This window comes from Bubalus kerabau, chromosome 19, assembly GCF_029407905.1.
Source record: "Bubalus kerabau isolate K-KA32 ecotype Philippines breed swamp buffalo chromosome 19, PCC_UOA_SB_1v2, whole genome shotgun sequence".
NCBI lineage: Eukaryota > Metazoa > Chordata > Mammalia > Artiodactyla > Bovidae > Bubalus > Bubalus kerabau.
Window position 1 is genome coordinate 11,775,403 of NC_073642.1, and position 20,581 is coordinate 11,795,983.

A 20,581-nucleotide genomic window follows, 5' to 3' on the forward strand; every position below is an offset into this window, starting at 1 on the left:
AGAAACTATTCTTATTTATCAGATACCTGGGTCAACCTAAAGAAAAAGGATCCAGAAACTTCTCCAGTTGGACATGGGAGAGGAGGATAACTCATCATTTCAGTTTGCCTGGACCCAAGGGGGTTCCTGGACGATGGAGCTTTCTATTTTAAAACTAGGAAAGTCCCTGGCAAACCAGATCAAGTCAGGTCACCCTAGATATGGGAGTTCTCTCCAGTAGCCAATTTCTGACACTATGGAAGTTGGATTCTGACTCTGAAAGACTGAAATAATTGCCACAGATTAGATATATTGTCTTCAAAGTAGCTTCCAAAAATGAATAATGACATGGAACTAGGCACGTTAAAGATAACCCTCTCTTGTTCTGCTGTTTTATATCTTATTGTTGGGTGAACAAAATATTTACTTGCATATTAATTGAACTATGTTTCAATTTTTCTAAACCAGAGATTACTAAATGAACTTCAATAATTCTCATAACCAAAATTAAACTATTTTTCAAATGTTATTAACCATTTGGAAACCTATTGTTTAGCTTGGCTGTACACGATCATGTGCATCTTCTAGAACAGCCACAAATAATGCGACATTCTGAAACAGAAAGTACAATAAAGGTCTGCCATAAAATTTAAAAGAGAATATTCTAAATATCCAATATTTTCTTTTTTTTTTTTTTAAAGTTCAGAGGTGACTTTCAACAGAACTTCAAAACCAAATTGGGGGAACAATGAACATAGAACTGTTCTTTTTAATCATGAGCAAAATCTATCACACATGTTCTTTCAAGTAAAGTTTATTAGAAAGAAACTGCTACCAGAGAACCACATGTTAACTCTGACTTGGCAAGGTCAGGCCAGGGCAATAAACCCTTGAACCTTACAAATATGCAAAGCTGACATAAATAACAAATTAAACCCAGCCAGGTATAACACTTTGGTCACTTGGATGTGAGGCAGATACCAATTCCAGGGAACAAGAGCCTGTTGATTTGTAAGAAAAACCCGGTCTTACCCTCTTTGTTTGCTGCCCATTAGTTTTGCATCTGGGGGTCACTCTGCTCCTTCCTGCTGAGACAAAACCTAATAAAAATGATTCTGCTGTGTTCTCTGCCAGTGCCTCCATGCTACAGCTCATGTGTTGTTGGTACGGTACATTGGACTAATAATGTAGTGTGTTTTTATGAAGGAATGAAGGGCCTTGAGTGGGACTGACATAGGTGTTTTGGGATTTTAAAGCCATTTCTAAATAAAGGAGGCTGGGTGTTCTCCGGGAAGGCCTGGGCTCTGGGATAACTGTGTAATCAACACTTGGGAGAGTGGGATGATTTTCAATTCAACCCAATATAGGAAAGGGGATCAGCAACTGTGAAGAAGCCAAACAAAACCCATATATTTTGTATTTATCTTCACCTGTTTTTATATATGAAGAGTATTGAGGGAACTCAGAAGCTAGGGACTTGAAAGAGGAAATGAGAAAACAATTTTGAATACTGTCCATAATTTATGCTAGGAAGTATTAATACCAGTGTGCCAACCATTAGTGTGAAAGACCAGCATTTTTGTTTGCTGAATACATCCTTTTGCTTAATGAGTAATGAATGTAGGAGTTTCCAGGACCAATAGCTTAATAGCTCCAATGTTGTCATCCTGCATTGTTCTCATTAAGGATTATACATTTTGACAGATATAATCTGTAATGTATTTAATTACGCAAACACAGTCTATCAAACTCAATAAGTTGGAGGTTGGATTCAAGACTTTTTCTTTGGGGCTTTTGTTGTGGCTGCTGACTCTTTCCATAACCACAGTTGGTGTGCTACCAAGGCCTGTTAATGTAAAATAGCCCTTTTGAAAAATACTTTTGAAAAAAATGCTCTTTGGTCTTCCATACTAGAAATGGCTCAAGACAATGATTTTCTTTTGAAGTCAACTTTGTTCTTTGCCAGCAGGGAACAGCATAAGGATGATACTGGATTCTTTCTTCAGGCAGAAACCATTTGACTACATGATGGAGGAAGAAAGAGTGGGTTCAGTAGACAGGTCACCATCATATCAGATTTTTGAATTTTGAGTATTACCTATAGTATAGGAAGTGCGTTTGTAGATCAATAGTGAAATTCTCAACATTTGTTGAAATAAATTTACAATTTAGATTTGATACACATTTTTTCCCCTAATTTACAATTTGTTGAATCTGGATAATAATCTCTTGGCTTTCTTGAATGCAAATTTACTTAACGTCATGACTACAGAAATGAAATCTTACCTGATATCTCAGATACATTCTGAAAAACATGTTCCCTGAAATTCAGAGGACTGCAGAAATCATTGTGGAAACTCAGGCAATAGATGGAGTGAGTAATATTTCTGCTGTGCCAACTGAACTGTTATGAGGTGCAGCCTTCACTCTTTTAAATTTAGGAGAGAGAAGAAAGAGGTGTTTTTTTGCAAGTGGCCCAAAATAAGGACAAGAAATTTGGCTAAGGCCTTTAGGGGAGTAAAAAAACTGAAAAAAAAAAAAAAAAAACCAAAAAAACACTGTAACACTATGAAATTGGGATGCTAATAATGAACAGTATGCAATGAAACTATAGAGATTATTTAGACATCTGGATGACAACAGATGATATTCCATTTTCATGCTCTCTGATTCATGTATTTTCTTTTTATTTTCAAAAGTGCTTTATGTGTCCTCTGGTGATGTCATTGGCATATTTTTTTTTTAATTACAAAAGCAACTATATTAGGCAGCTCAAATTTTGAACTAGACAAAAATCTAAATCAAGTCTCTGCTCTACTTTTTGAATTCTTTTAAGGGATTCCTTAATAGCACAGAAACAATGAATCCATTGTATGGAGTGATGGCCATGTCGTTGTCTATGCAACTCATCTGTAATACCTATTCTGTTTCTTGGTTGAACAGGGAGGTTGCATTTTGTCGTCCTTGCCCTACCTCATATTTGTCATCACGACCAGGGTTTCATACTGGTGTCTTCTGTTCTCTTTGCTTGGTTGGCACAGTTCTTTCAAAATTGGAAATTTAAATGCATTAAGTGATAGAAGTGTGAGTGTCCCAATATGCCATTAGTCTTTCCTCTTCTATAGGTTCGCATCTCTGCCCAGTTTACATGTGAATGTTGCCACCTCTGACTCAGTCATTTGAAATTTTATGACTTGATATAGACTATCAAGCTGGCCCCCTGGCCGCAGGGCTGGTGTGGATTCATTAGCTCATCTACCACCCCAACCTTGACCCAAGTGGGATTCTTGCTTTCTGGGAAAACTGGATACCTGACAAGTTTTTAAGTTTCAAAATCAAGTTAATCTCAAGTTATTTTGGCAAAAAAACGAATAACCTTGCTCCTGCTTCTCTGTTGATTCTGTGGGTGGGAGCAAACTAGAGTGAGTGGGGAGAGGCAATTAAGAGGCTCTTGTACAGGAAGTGGAATCACGTATATCACTACCTTATTTATTTTTGGATTCTTGTGGATCTAAGGCTGTTGCCTGTAAGTCTCAAGGACTAAAGGATTAGGATGTGTAGAAATATATATATATATATATAAAACTAAAGAGGAAGGCTTGTTACTTTTGTCTATTCATCTTTGGCCTCAGGGCATGTACTCTTGAATTGTATTAAATATTACATGAAAATGTTTACTTAAAGCCCTTTCAACTGACAAGTTATTAAATGCTAGCTCAAATGACAAGAAAGTTCAACATCCAACTTGTTAATGGGTGAGTAAGGATGGAATATGTTGATGCCTGTATCAACAAACAGACATGGAAATGTCTTCAATTTCATTTAACCTGTTGAACAGTGGGGTTCCAAAGAAGGAAAAATGAGGCAAACAATTTTTTTTTTTCAGATTCCATTCAAGGGCAGTCACAGCTGGCAAAAGCTCACATGATTATGAATATACTGAGAAAGTGAAAATTATAAGCTTAATTTTTACAACAGATGTTTGGCAACTAATTAGGAGTAGATAATTTAGTATATAACCCAAATCATTCAACTCAGACCCCAGAATAATTTGATTGTTACCCTGGGTATTAAAAAAAATGGCATTAAAAATATAAACAGCAAATAATGACAGAAAATGATCCTTTCCATTCCTTCTTCCCATAGAACAGCTAGTAGACTGTCCACATTTGAGTTACTATTCTTTACCTGTTTATCATTAAATAATTTTTTTTTAAGTCCCTCCCTTTAGTTCAATACTAGGTCAGCAGCAGTGACGTTAATGCTAACAAGCAGTCTCCTAGCAGAAGGTCAGAAGAGAAGTGTAATCAGTTTAGAACTGGATGTTGTAACTTACTTGAATCAAAGACTTTTCTTAAGGTGACATTAAGATGAAATATTTAAGATAAACTGGAAGATTTGACTTGAAATTCACAATGGCTCTCTGAAATAGTCTGCCCTGATTTACAGATCCTCAATTTTCAATTTATGAGCTGAGAGCAGAGTATACCACTAGAGGATGAGAATAGAGTAGTCATATTAGAGGCAGCTCATATATCCTAAAGACAGACTTTGGAAGAATTAGAAAGTATAATAAAGTGCCTGTCCCTTTAAGACAGGACCTGGCTCACTGCCAATTTCAAACCTAAAGCATTAGATATTTTTAAAGCCTTTAAAACTGTCACTTCTTCCCCAGACTTTTTGTCATCTCTAAATGAAAAAACAGTACCAGAGAGATTTGCCCATATTGTTTCAAGTCTCCTCAGGATATTTTTGAAAAGTAAATATTTATTGCTGACAATAATTTCTTTGCTAAGGTTAACTAGCACTTCAAGTACAAAGCAGGGCATCTGAAAGACAGCGAATTCACTTAGTCACTCTCAAGTTACATATATTTACAGGATATTTGCAAACAAGACCAGTCAAAGTGCATATTATTAACATTTCTTTACCTTCTTCAAAGGAGACACTAGTATTATTTTTGAAGACATCAGCTAGATGTTGGGACTCAAAACAGGTTAAACTTATGCTAGAGGCCACAGGAACATCGAATAAAGAAACAGCACTACCGATGGGCTTTTCCTTGCCCTTGAGCTCCTGGAGGTAGATTTTGACAATACAAACACCATTGGCATCTGTGAAGACATGTTCAGAACACGATTGCTTAGTAATCACTCGCTGTGTGTTTCCCTGTCAGATATTCAAAGAGGTCTAAGCCTCTCCTCCAGTTTACTGCCAGCTTGGGCTAAGGGATGTTAGGGGCTTATTGCAAAAGAAGTATTTATACTGAGATAACTTCAGAAAAGGCAAAGTTAAGCAAGTTCCTCTGGTACACATTTCCTTAAAGATTTTTTAATATATACCATGACTCTCAACATCTAGAGAACCCATTTAAGTTTTGAGGAACATTTAGCAAGACAAAACTAGTAATCAATAGCTCATATTTTGTTAAATGCTGCCTAGAAGCATCAAGAAAATAAAACTGCTATGGCCTGGAGAATTCCATGGACTGTATAGCCCATGGGATGACAAAGAGTCGGACACGACTAAACGACTTTCACTTTCCCAGGTCCCTTTGGGTTTTAGTGTTTCTATTAATTGATTGGGTTTCCTAGGTGGTGCTACTGGTAAAGAACCGACTTGCCAGTGCAGGAGACATAAGAGACCTGAGTCTGATCCCTGGCTCAGGAAGTTCCACTGGAAGAAGGTTTGGCAACCCACTTCAGTATTCTTGCCTGGAAAATCCCATGGACAGAGGAGCCTGATGGGCTACAGTCCGTAGGGTCACAAAGAGTCAGACACAACTGAAGCAACAGAACACACACACACACACACATAAATTGAAAGTTGGATAAATAGGTCACACTACAGGTCTTTAGAGAGGACCTCATAAAAGGGACTACATTTTTTTCCCAGATAAATATAAGAGATATTTAGAGAGATAGAATAGACTTTGACGACAATAATTCTCCATCTCTCTATCTAGAATAAAAGCATGGCATGAATGTACATTTGTATGTGATGACACACACTGATATACACATATTAGGATCTGTTAGAATCAGTTGGGATTTGTACTTGGCTTTAAGTGGTTTAAACAATTTGATTTTTTTTTTTTTCTTTCACAACACGGTGCTTCTAGAAACTGGAGCGGGACCTGGCTCTGCCTTTCCGCACCAGATCTTTAGCACAGATCTGGTTATCTCATGGTTGCAGAATGACTTATTACATCTATAGTCATCATATCTGCATTATGGTCAGGAAGACTGGAAAGGGTGACATAGACAAAGGTGTATTGAGTTAGATCCTACTACCAAGCCCTACTCAACAATTTGTGTTAATATTTTATTGGCAAGAACTTGGTCCCATGGCTATCTCTATTTGCAGGGACGGCTGAGAAGTACAATTTCTTTACTGGGCAACCTGGGTTCTGTCAGTAAGAAAAAGAGAGAGAGTGAATACAAGGTAGACAACCAGAGTTGTTGCTGTGACATGGTCTTTAGTTTCCCACAGGTCTCGAAGGCTGTCTCAGATAAAGATATTTGGATGAACATCCAATTAACAACTTAATGTCTGAGAAAGCAACTGGAGCCATTGACTATCAACAGAGATTGTCAAGAAACATATTTCCAGATTTCCAAGTACCAAAAAAAAAAAAAAAGCTCTAAGGTCAAGATATTGGGACAGGACAAAAGTGTATATATTCCCAGATGCTTTTGATGCAGGGAAGAACAATAATAAGACTTTCATAGCTGAAAGTATACTAGAACTTTTCTTAAAAGGCAGTAAATATTGAAAATAGCACTGAAATATTCAATCTGGGATAAGTTTTCCTTTGATTTATTCTTATATTAGACTAATACTCTACTTACCTCAGGATTTCTACAGTCTATACATTTTATCAATATTTAGGCTAATATTTCAATCAATTAATTTTGTTTATAAAAGCACTCTTGGCTCTTAAAAGATTGTTGGAGGAATCCTCATTAACGAGTGCCAAAAATACCTCCTGCATGAGGCTTCTAATACCTGAAATGCTCTCACAGTGGTGATTATCTTGACCTGTAGATGCAAGATCCCTGGGATCTGAAAATCGGATCAGGTGATACAATCTATATTAATATCAGAGAATGTTGCAGTTGCCATGACTCCAAGCTATCTTAGTTTTCTATTTCTTTTTTCTTCTCCTGGTTTCTTTTCTTCCATATGCTCTCAAATTATGGATTTTTGTTAAAAGCACAGTCCTTTGCTCTTCCTTTTTTCTTAATGATGTATTTTCCCTTCACATTGGCCTCACATTAAGATATCATCTAGAACATAAAGGAGTTGGGTAGCTATTTTCTAAGACCAGTTTTAAAATTAAAATCCCATGATTCTTACTATTATGACTTCATAATCTACATACTTAGGCCTGTAGCTGATCATCTATGATCATTTTTGAGCTCTGATCACAAATTTCTATATTCCTATTAGATAGGTCTGCTTGTGACGTCTTCTGTCATAGATATCAGTTCTACGAATGAGCTTTTGTTGTCATTCAGTCGCTCAGTTGTATCCGACTCTTTGAAACCTCATGGACTGCAGCACGCCAGGCCTCCCTGTCCATCACCAACTCCTGGAATTTGCTCAAACTCATGTCCATTGTATTGGTGATGCCATCCAGCCATCTCATCCTCTACTGTCCCCTTCTCCTCCTGCCTTCAATCTTTCCCAGCATCAAGGTCTCTTCCAATGAGTCAGCTCTTATAAAGAGTCTTTAAAACCCATAAAAAGTCTACCTTATTTCTGTTGATAGTATTCATTTCTCTCTGTCTTCCATTTAAAATTAGTCTTTTAAATTCTGATAATTCTTTCATATTTTCTCCTAATGATAAGTAGAAAGAGCAGGGGGTTTGTAACCAGGCTGATGAATATTTGCATACTAGCCTGGCCAATTACTAGATGTATCATCTTGGGTTGGATAAGATCAGAAAACAAATAAAAAGGTGAAAATATAAGAAAACAGTTGACTTAGCATCCTATGGACAAAACAAAAAATCTCGTGAGAATACCAAAGACAGGTCGGTCACTTATATACTTGGGTGATCGGCTTTGCAATTTCAGCCTGAAAATCTGGCAAGTCTAAAAGAATTGCCTAGAGAAGGAAGCTGGTGAAGGAACTATTGCTACAGAGGTGGGACCCTACACAATATATTCAGGAAAAAATAAGGGATGTATGGCTGAACAGAAAGAAATTATTTAGAAATATGATTGGAAATTGAGTTGCCTTAGATTTTGAAGACTCTATTGAACCCCAGGCTGCAATATTTGCACCTTGATTTAAAGTGGTTGAAGGGTTCTGAGTAACAGAACAATATAATAAGTGCAATGTATTATTAGATATATTTAATAGCTGACAAAAAATCTTTTATTATAAAAATTTAAAGAAAAATGAAAGAAAGTACAAAAAATAATGAATGAAAAGAAAAAAACAGCTGAGAGCAATGGAAAGTGAAGCAGTTGAATAGAACACTAAAAATCTGATGGAAGATTTGAATTGGGTCAAGCTAGTTTATTTTTTATTCTTTAAATTTTTTTTAAAAGATTTTTTTTGATGTGGACCATTTTTAAAAGTCTTTATTGAATTTGTTACAATAATGCTTCTATTTCCTTTTTAAAATCTTTTTGGTTTTTCGGCTGCAAGGCATGTGGGATCCTAGCTGCTCAACCAAGGGTTGAACCCACATCCCCTGCAGTGGAGGGTGAAATCTTAACCACTGGACCACCAGGAAAGTCCCAGGTCAAGCTAGTTTAGACTGGTAGTCACTAACTCAACTAATATGTGTCTATTTTATGCCCTGTGAAGTTTAATAAATCTAATTGACTGTCTGATGTGTGGGTTGTGGTGACAGGATGGTAAGATTTCAATACACCCTTCTTGAATAAAGGAATGGGCCTTTCAGACCACAACCAAATCCAATCAATCTGAACTCAGCAATGTGCCAAATACACATCTTCATGCACCCCAAATAGGGTTAATATAACACCTTAAAAGCAGTAATGATGGGAGAGTGAATTGCCGACAAAATATAATGATTATACCCACAGAGAAATGGTTCACAAATGGAAAACTGAGAAATAACAACAGAAAGATTACATTAGGTTAGGAAAATCATCAAAATTGGGTTGTTTTAGGAGATACAACTTGCGTCTTCTATGAGCTTCAGGAAGATTTAACTGCTCTAAGAATAACCAAGGGGCTATCTGCTTTGGAGAACCTTTAAAAATTTATCATGGAACATTTAGTATCTCATGGTTCCATCTTGCTGTACTCTCAAAGTCAGGACAGAACTGAGCTATATGCAGGTTAGTATCTTATGCAATGGGATTGTGCAATAAATACTTAAAATCATGTTTTATAAGAACTGGGAGGGTACTTGGAGATCAGCTAGTCCCACCTTCTGTCTCCTCATTATTTTAAAGATGAGAACATTGAAATTGGAGAAACTGCGAGACACAATGGCAGATAGGTATAAAGATCTATCCACTAGATAGACAATGCTTACTTAGAAGATATCCATTGACCATTTCTCTTAGACTTAAATAGCTCAGAACATTTATCAAAAGTTAATTGCTTCCATAAAACATGTCAAAAATGTTACAATCCACACAATTACAAGAACCATGGGTATAGGAATCATGAATTGAAAATGCTGACTTTTGATAAGTTCTCATTGAATGAATGAACACTCATTTTTCCTTTATAAATGAAAAGTCTGCAGTGAAACCATGGTAAAAATTATTCAGAAAGTAGATCACTGAATCTTGGCTGTCTGAAAACTATTTGCACACATATTACATTCTATTTTAAATGGCAAATCATTTTCATAATTGATTACTGCATTTATTTTCTTAAATACCTGATTATTCTAATGATTAAACTAATTAGATTTAATTGTTACATGTACATTCCCCCAGCTCTTGTCAGAAGCCCTACTCTTTGGGGTTATCAAACCAAAAACATTCCCTTGTCTTTGGAATTTAAAATTGTTTATCATTTTCCTTCTGTACAATGAATTCCATTTTTAGTAATTCCAGAATGAATCATATTTAGGGATGACTATCCATCTTTGCTTTGCAGTGTTTAAAGAATTTGAGAGGAATTCTGCTTCTTGCCCTGACATGGGAGGTAGATGAACATTCTCCTTCCCGGGCAGAGTGGGGATTAGACATGGCTATTCCTGTTCTATCAGGGACCGTCTCTCCATGCCCCTTCACACTGAATGGGCCTCTTCCTGAAGATTAGGAGATAATGCATCTGGAATAACATGAGCTCATCCAGGTTTGTGGTTTATCTGATCAAATCCCAATAATCTCATAGTCCATCTGGCTGCACATACATTTGGGTAAAGTTTAAATATCACAGGGCCAACAACTTGAAAATAGGAGAAGAAAAGAAAATTCCATCTTTGAGTTCAGGCTAAACATTCCTCTGCCTTCGGTGATGTGTTTTTCTTTCAGCAGCTCAGAGAGCGTTGTTGGCAGAAGCCTCTTCAGTGTGTTTGTTGTTCCTGTATAGTAGGATATGCTCAGCAGGCCCTCCGAAGGAAGCGTGAACAGAGCCCAGATGCAGCCCGTCCCCCTGGCTGCAGCAAAAGTTTAAAAGGTGTGAAAACATGAATCTAGAGATGGAGTCGATTAGCCTTTCGACATTCATTTCTGGGGAGAGCATCCCTATCCTGGGCTACCAACCAGTCAGTGGCAAAACCACAGAGCATGACAGACAGAGATATTTGGCCTTTGGTTAATAGGTAGTTTTCAGTACAAGACATAAGCAGGCAGTTTTGCACTAGTTCAGGGCCTGGAGTTTGAAATAAAACAGATTACAGTTGGAGGCCAGGCTTTGATACCCGGTAGACTGGGATTTCTTTAGAGGGAATGATGCTGAAGCTGAAACTCCAGTACTTTGGCCACTTTATGCAAAGAGTTGACTCATTGGAAAAGACCCTGATGCTGAGAGGGATTGGGGGCAGGAGGAGAAGGGGATGACAGAGGATGAGATGGCTGGATGGCATCACTGACTTGATGGACATGAGTCTGAGTGAACTCTGGGAGTTGGTGATGGACAGGGAGGCCTGGCATGCTGCGATTCATGGGGTCGCATCAGTCGGACACGACTGAGCGACTGAACTGTACTGAACTGAACTGAGACCTGTGAATGGCAACCCACTCCAGTGTTCCTGCCTGGAGAATCCCAGGGATGAGGGAGCCTGGTGGGCTGCCATCTATGGGGTCGCACAGAGTCAGACACGACTGAAGCGACTTAGCAGCAGCAGCAGCAGACCTGTGACTGGGCTTCCCAGATGGCTCAATGGTAAAGAATCTGCCTGTCAAGTAGGAGACTCAGGTTCTCTCCCTGGTTTGGAAAGATCCCCTGGAGAAGGAAATGGCTACCCATGCCAGTATTCTTGTCTGGGACATTCCATGGACAAAGGGCTACAGTCCATGGGGTTGCAAAAGAGTCAGACGTGACTTAGTGACTAAATGACAACAACGGACCTGTGACTAGCAGGCTGTTCCCCTTCTCACATCTGAACGCAGGAGGATGAGGACCTAGCTTACGTCTCAGGATTCCTGTAAGCATCACATTGGATGAGGGATGTGAAGTAAACGGACAACACGAAGTCGGTCAAAGAGATTTACTACTATTTGCATGCAATAGATAGCAACTGATAAAGCAGAACGATAATCTACCCTGTTGAGACTGTATTTCTGAAGCTTTCATAGATTTCTTACTAAGCATACAGATTAAACAAACAAACAAACAAAACCCTCTGTGGGCCAAAATACTCTCCCCAACACTGCTGATGAGTGTGAAAACTGGTGTAGTAGAACATTTCTGGAGGACAATTTGTTACTGTAAATCAAAAGCCCTAGGCAAGTGCGTATGCTTTACCTAAAAATTCAAGTTTTTATCTTTGAAATCTCCCCAAGGAAATAATCAGAATTATAACCAAAGAGTAAACATAAATATCCACCACACTGTATTTTTCATTTATGTGGTATTATTTATAATAGTGAATCTCCAAAACCCAAACAGTGGGGTAGAACTTATACATGTAATAGAATACCTTTATAGTTATCAGAAATCCTGGTTCAGAAAAGTCTTCCATGATAAGGTGTCTTTAATATACTATTAAATTTTTTTAAAAAACAAGACAGTTACAAAGCAAACTAATGTAATGAGAGCAATAGTTCTAAAATCTAGAAAGATATATGGCAAAATGGCAGTTCTCTGGGTTGTGGGATTACAAATTATTTTTATATTCTTCTTAGAGTTTCTGTCTTTTTCTTTTTAAGTTAAATTCTGTATAAAGTCACTTTAAAAAGGAACATAAAAGAGAAATACTGTTATTTTTTTTCCTTTCAAGGGTTCTTCACTGTCCTGATTCCCCCCTCCTGCTGCCCTACATACCCCTACTTCCAAACACCTGAGACTACCTGGACAACTATTGACATAGTTATGTTCAAATGTAAAAATACAAATTTCCTAACAGCTGAGTCACCTAATTAAAAGCACACTTGTTGAAATGAAAAAGAGAAAAATAAAAATAATTACTATAGAGCTCTTGATTTCTTATTTTTTTGTAATGAACAATTTGGATTTAAATTGCAGCTAAATAAAATATCAGAAAAAGTAATCAAGTTCAGCATGAATAAAGCCTTGGCAAATATTTTAAAGATATTTCCAAAAATATGAATAATCAAAAGTATTCCACAGAATATTCTGGGACATCTTTTGGTGCCTAAAAGGGACTTCCAGTGGTCAGACCATTCAATAAGCATGAAGTGAAGTGGACATCTGATGATTTTTCTCAAGATAATGGTATTCTTCATGCCATGTAGTAGGTAATGATAACCTCAAAATTCACTACTCAGAATTCTCACTGAGAGTCCTGAACAATTTAACAGGCAAGTATGAAAATCACAATGGCCTGATTCTTTGGCAAGTTAGAAGTCAAATTTTCACAAATGTGTAAAAGATTATTTTCTGTGATTGGAAACAAATACTTCAGTTTTAGCATAGAATTCAGTTCAGTTCAGTTCTGTTCAGTTGCTCAGTCATGTCCGACTCTTTGCAACCCCATGAATTGAAGCACGCCAGGCCTCCCTGTCCATCACCAACTTCCAGAGTTCACTCAGACTCATGTCCGTCGAGTCGGTGATGCCATCCAACCATCTCATCCTCTGTCGTCCCCTTCTCCTCCTGCCCCCAATCCCTCCCAGCATCAGAGTCTTTTCCAGTGAGTCAACTCTTCTCATGAGGTGGCCAAAGGACTGGAGTTTCAGCTTTAGCATCATTCCTTCCAAAGAAATCCCAGGGCTGATCTTCTTCAGAATGGACTGGTTGGATCTCCTTGCAGTCCAAGGGACTCTCAACAGTCTTCTCCAACACCACAGTTCAAAAGCATCAGTTCTTCAGCGCTCAGCTTTCTTCACCATCCAACTCGCACATCCATACACGACTACTGGAAAAACCATAGCCTTGACTAGACAAACCTTTGTTGGCAAAGTAGTGTCTCTGCTTTTGAATATGCTATCTAGGTTGGTTATAACTTTCCTTCCAAGGAGTAAGCATCCTTTAATTTCATGGCTGCAGTCACCATCTGCAGTGATTTTGGAGCCCCCAAAAATAAAGTCTGACACTGTTTCCACTGTTTCCCCATCTATTTCCCATGAAGTGATGGGACCAGATGCCATTATCTTCATTTTCTGAATATTGAGCTTTAAGCCAACTTTTTCACTCTCCTCTTTCACTTTCATCAAGAGGCTTTTTTTTTTTAGTTCCTCTTCACTTTCTGCCATCAGGGTGGTGTCATCTGCATATCTGCGGTTATTTCTCCTGGCAATCTTGATTCCAGCTTGTGCTTCTTCCAGCCCAGCATTTCTCATGATGTACTCTGCATATAAGTTAAATAAGCAGGGTGACAATATACAGCCTTCATGTATTCCTTTTCCTATTTGGAACCAGTCTGTTGTTCCATGTCCAGTTCTAACTGTTGCTTCCAGACCTGCATATAGGTTTCTTAAGAGGCAGATCAGGTGGTCTGGTATTCCCATCTCTTTCAGAATTTTCCACAGTTTATTGTGATCCACACAGTCAAAGGCTTTGGCATAGAATTGGAGAAACCAAATAATGAAAAACTATTAACTTTCTTTCCCCCTAATATAATATGAAATAAAACAAATAATTCTCAGTCATGAATTTATAAAAAGTGATCCTGTACCTTCAATGGACTATCTACTTACTAAATATTTATTTCTTTAATACCAGCTCTTGAAATCCAAGTTTCAGAAAATGAGGCTCTGTGGTTTTGTGACCCCAGAAGAGACCTTCAACTGGTTGTTTAACACTGATTGTTTTTTGCCAATTACCACAGAAGTACTTGGCTAGTGTGCAGAACAATCTTTAATTTTCAACCACAGTATAGAATCACATGTAGCTAAAATAGAAACAAACACAAGCATTAAGATTCTCTAGATCATGGAGGTTTTATCAACCTCCACCAGCAGAAGCAAACAGATAAAAGGGAAAGATCAAATAGGGCTAATCAGGACACACTTGGATATTTGCAGGACATTGAAAGACTGATAGATGCATTCCTGAATTATTTTATTTTTTCTATTCTTTTTCAAATTTTTTCTCACTTAGGTTATTACAGAATGTTGAGCAAAGTTTCCTGTACCTTGTTGGTTACCTATTTTAAATATAGCAGTGCGTACTTGTCAATCCCAAACTTCCAGTCTATCCCTCTTCCCTGCCCCTTAACCATAATATCATTCTCTGTCTGTGAATCTGCTTCTATTCTATAGATAAGCTCATTTGTATCATTCTTTTTTTTTCTTTTTCTTTTTTAAGATTCCACATATAAGTAACATCATATGATATTTGTCTTTGTCTGATTCACTTCACTTAGTGTGGTAATCTCTAGGTCCATCCATCTTGCTGCAAATGGAATTATTTCCTTCTTTTTTATGTCTGAGTAGTATTCCACTGTTTATATGTACCACGTCTTCTTTACCAGTTCATCTGTCAATGGACAATTAGGTTACTTTCTTGTCCTGGCTATTGTATACCATGATGCAATGAATATTGGGGTGCATGTATACTTTTGAGCCAAGTTTTTCTCTGGATATGTGCCCAAGAGTGGGATTGTTGGATTGTATGGTAAGTCTATTTTTAGTTTTTTAAGGAACTTTTTTTTAAATGGTAAAACATGGAAATATGACCTGACAAATGAATTGCCAACTATTCCTAATATTATGGCCAAATCTAACCAATGGTCAGTGAGTGAATTCCAACCCTGCAAACTTCAGGCTACTTTCAATAGTTGTAGTGATTCTGTGACTGTAGAAGGATTAAGTGGCTTGATCCTGACCAACTCTTCCAATTAGCACTGTGTTAATTTCTGCAAGTTTTACTTCTAACGCTTTAAGGACACCAGGCTTTGATCCCAAGATATTCAGGACCCCAACTGCTCTAGACCTGCTCTGTCTGTCTTTTGGATTACATAAAAAAGCTCTTCAGGCTTTGCCAAGACACACTGCTGCCTCCTCTTTCAGAGATGAGCTTGATTTGGGATGGTTTCATACAATTTCTCACCTTGTTGAGGTTAGAGCAGGTATGAAATGATGAGCAGAACGTGAACTCCTGACCTTGCCACATTTGCTTTCCAGCCCTGACAAATCGCAATAAAAATACATAAACTGACTAGATGCAACACATGTCAGCGAGGCCACAGAAATCCTGACTCCATGCCATGGAACATTAGAAAATTGTTTATCCTGCATGGCCAGCAATACCGATTGTCGAAGGGAAAAAGGTTAGACATCATTTTCTAGTTGCAAATTAGAAGGGAACCTATCACTTGTTTGTGCAAACAAACAACATTCCTGGAGTATCACAAGGACATCTTCTGACACACCACGGCTGCCAGCACACCACTGAGGGCCCACATGTTCCCAAGCTGTGGTTGAACTGCACGTCCGGAGTCAGTTCCCTGCTATGGTCTCCTTCTGGGAGACCACGATGAGATGTGATCATCCCCAGGTCACAGAGACTGAGCTCCATTCCCTCGTCATGCTGGCCTTTAAAAGCCTTGCAGTTCGGCCTCTCTGCCATAAAGTGGGAGAGCTGGCATTCTTTAGGACCTGGGGGAGTTGTTGTGTTCCACTGGAATGTGTTGAATGGCTTGTAAATTAGAGTCCCTAATGAAAACTCGCTGGTGTCCAACTGCAGCAATCATCTGGTTAAAATCAGGCAGTAATTCCACTAATTTTACTGCCCTTCTCCCAGCCCTCAACGCCTCATTTAGGAAAAAATGTTTATGTTCCCCTCAAAACACCTGCGTTTTAACTTCGGTCCCCAAAGCAATTATAGTATTATTTTATTTCATTTTTTTCTTCTTTTTTTTTTTTTTTGGTCTTTCTGTTGTGGATGAAGCATTTCTTCCTTTTGTAAAATAAAATGTAAAGCATAAAAAACTGTAAAATGTAAGCAGAAAAACCAACCCTGAAATCTTTAACTGTGGACAGTCTAAGTAGTCTGTTTTTGTTTTTTTTTTTTTGTTTTTTTTTGTACCAAGAGCCTAGTTTCCCAGCTGTTGCCCAGAGTCCTTTAGATATTTTTCAGGAAACAATACAGAAGTTTACATTGTGACTAAATGAGCTCAGGCTTGTAGAGAAGAATGATGTGGCTGACACTTATCCAATTAAAAACCTTCCTTACTGTGGCTTTTCAAACTTTAGTTCCACTGAGGCCCTTCACTTTTATCAATTTAACATCACTTTAAAAAAAAAAAGTGTTTTGATGCCCAAGAAAGACAGTTCTTTAGAAAATGTTTGAAATAAAGTATGGAAGTTTTTTATTACTGTATCTTTTATCTGCATAAATAGAGAATTACCTGGTGGTGAGTTTTTCTGGTCTCCATTTGCTTAAATTTCCTGAAAGTCAGGTGAAAATTTTTCTCTCAGGTAAAATTTCATAAATTTGTATTACATTTTCTTGCTTAATAGAAAACAGAGGGAAAAGAGTTTTGAGTAACATACACACACATCTCTGTTTCCAAAGCATCACCTTTCCCCCACCCTCTCTTCACTCTGGGTCTGGGAAACATTTGTGAACTGGGTAGGCATTCTGGGTAATGATATGCAAATGAGCCCACCGGTTAACAGAATTTCCTTGTCCAATAATGAAATTGGACCAACATGTAGGTTTTTAAATTGGAGCCAGGCTTGCCCAGGCCAGATGTGCAAACAGGAGCACGTGGTCCTGGTTTTAGAGATTGGAGTGGCGATGCCGCGTGGAGGCGGGTTAGAAGGGAAAATCACGTGACAGGCTACTGAATGAAGAACCAGACAAGGCTGAAGAGCCTCTCCTGTGCTGCACATTAGCCATGCGCAGGTACCTGTACACTTTCGTTCACTGGGGAGAGTCACCACGATGTCCCCCAAGCCTGCCCCTGAGGCCGACCTAGAGTGGCCGCCTTGGTCTGGCTGTGGGAAGGCTCACTTTAAGCTTGCCATTCTCAGGGTCCTGATCGATGCCCTCACCTCAATCTGAGTGATAGCCTGAGGCACTCAGGTTACCCCACACCTAGAGAGGTTCTGTTTTCCTTCCTTTATCCCGAGTGGTAATCCTCCTGAAATGCAGAGTAAGGAACAAAAACTGATGTTCCATGTCCTATACTATCCATTGGGCATCCTTAGAAAATGTGGTTGTCACTGCTGACAGCGAGGAGCTGAATTCACAACTTTACCACCTGAGAGGCAAGTCAGTGCCTGGTGCTTCCTACTTAGAAATCCAAAGTGATACTGTTAACTCTGTAACAGTAAAAGGAAAGTGGCTGTTGAGAAAATCTAAAGGAACTGGACAGAACCCAATGAGCTTAAATCAAAATTTGGAAAATAGCTTAAAGTAGGGTTTCAAAGCTTTCTTTTTGTTGAAGTGAAGCAATACCTTACCAATTCTTTTTTAAAACTGAAAGCCAAAAAACTATAACATTATAGATGTCACAATTAGTGATCATTATGTGACCAAGGACACTGAGGATGAGAAAATGAACAAACATTTGGATATACTTCCCCAGGATGATGGATATATTTAACTGACGGCTATTGAATTTATCAGGGTCAGTTAGCATAATGAAAACATATTTTATTAGGCTGTTAAAGGGATAAATTGTTTTCATATTTATTCATCTGTTCCCAAGGCTAATTTGGGGAGTTTAAAACATGCTTTTCATGTTTCCAAAATGAACAGCTAAATAAATAAAGCATTAGTTTGAGAACAGAAGTATCCACCATAGATGTAACACAGTATTTCTCCCCAGTATAGACCTAAGTAATGATTTTCTGATTGTTCATCCATCACAGTAAATAGTCCCCAGAATTCCCAAGCTAATAACAAAAGTGAAAATATACATCAGTAAGGAAAAAACAAAACCACACACACAAAAAGGCAAACCAACTTATGTCAGCTTGATGCTTGTTAAATGAAACATAAAAAAGAATACTATCCTATTTGTTAGTTGAGCTGAGAACACTTTTGCTTTAATTCACTGCTGCGTGCATTCTTAAGGACTGAATAACATGAATAATCTGGAAAATCCCCATTCTATTTTGCTTGTTTCAAAACCAACATTCCCAACTCAAATGAAACTTTTAGATACTGACTCCCAAAGCCTGTTTGGGGTTGTAACATTTTTCAGGGAGGAAAACCTTTCAGATGAGGTGATGCCCACTTTGACTCCTAACAGTGGCATCTACACACTCCATTGTAGCCTGCATTCCAGCCCCTCAGCTGGCAAGCTCACTCTTTGAATGTTATAGCAAGAACCCTGACCTGACTTTTCTTTGATAATGGATTTTATTTTATTTTTTAATATATTTTTAAATTAAAGTATATTTGATTCACAACATTGTGATAATTTCTGCTGTGCAGCAAAGTGACTCAGTTACATGTACAAATACATATATACACATACATATATATGTGCATGTGTACATATATATACATACATATATATATGCGTGTGTGTATACATATATATATATATTATTTTTCATACTCCTTTCCATTATGGTTTATCCCAGGAAATTGGTTGTAGTTCCCTGTACAGCACAGGAGGACCTTGTTATTTATCCATTCTATTGATATATGTAAGTTTGCATGTACTGACTCCAAACTCCTACGCTGATTTTCTCTTCAATTAATTTCTTCTCGGATTCAATCACTGGCTTTCTCCCCACTGCCTCCTCCTTAAATGCTGGTAGTTTTGACGGTTCTGTTTTCAGTTCTGCTCACCTTCCACTCTCATTGTAGGCAATTCTAAGAACTCTTGTGGCTTTGATGATCATCTGTGTCTTTCTTCAGCTCTGACCCTTCCAAACCCAGCTGTGTTTTCAACTATCTGAAGTAGGGATCCCCAACCCCTCGGGTCCACAGACCAATACAGGGTCACGTAGCAGGAGGTGAGTCCGTGGTGGAGCTGCTTATTCATACTCACAGCCACTCCCTATTGTTCACATTTCCAGCGAAGCTTCCCCTCCTGTCAGATGAGAAGCAGCATTAGATTCTCTTGGGAGCTAGAACTCTACCATGCACTGCGAAGGATCTAGGTTGCTCCGTTCCTAAAGAGAATCCAATGCCTTCGGATCTGAGGTGGAACTGGATGCTCACCCTGGGGAGGGGCTGCAAGTCCAGATTATCATTAGAAGAGAGGATTGATCAATTGCTTGCAGGCTCATATCAAAAGCCTATCACTGAGGGGCAAGTGACAATGGTATAATTATATCATTGTATATTACAATGTAATAATAATAGAAATAAAGTGCTCCATAAATGTAATGAGTTAGAATCATCCCGAAACCATATTCCCATCCTTATTGTGAAAAAACTTTTCCATGAAACCGATTCCTGGTGGCAGAAAGGTTGGGCAAGGCTGATCTACAGGCATCTTGTCTTGGGGGCTCCTAAGTGCCTCAGATTCTTTGTAACTAAAGATTTGGATACTACTGAGCAACATCTGTTCTTTATCCAGGCCTCTTTTAGTTAAGGAAGTCATTATCTATCCACTATAAACCCTTCTCTCTCACCCATCACATCAGTAGGACACTAAGTACCATTGCATCACTTTGTCTCACAAATGCTCCCAGGCACACCCTTCTCTCCATTCACCACTCGCACTACCTCAAACTAGGTCACGGCATCTCTCGTCCTAATGGTGGCAATAGCTTTTCTCTCACTCGTTTTTCCCATCCCCAGTTAATTCTCTGTAGCCACCATCAGAACTTTTTATTTTTTTCCCTTCTGAAAAATGAAGTGAGTACTGTCTCTGGAGAAAAATGTCCGCCGATTTCCTCCTGCTGCTTACTGGATGAAATCCAAATTCTTAATGCTTAAGCACCATCATGATTGGAACATCATCTTTCTTTTCAGCTCCTCGCCTGCTAGACCTTGTGTGCTCAGTCGTGTCAGACTCTTTTGTGACCCTATGGACTGTAGCCCACTAGTCTCCTCTTTGTGGGGCTTCCCAGGCAAGAATACCAGAGTGGGTTGCCATTTCATCCTCCAGGGGATCCT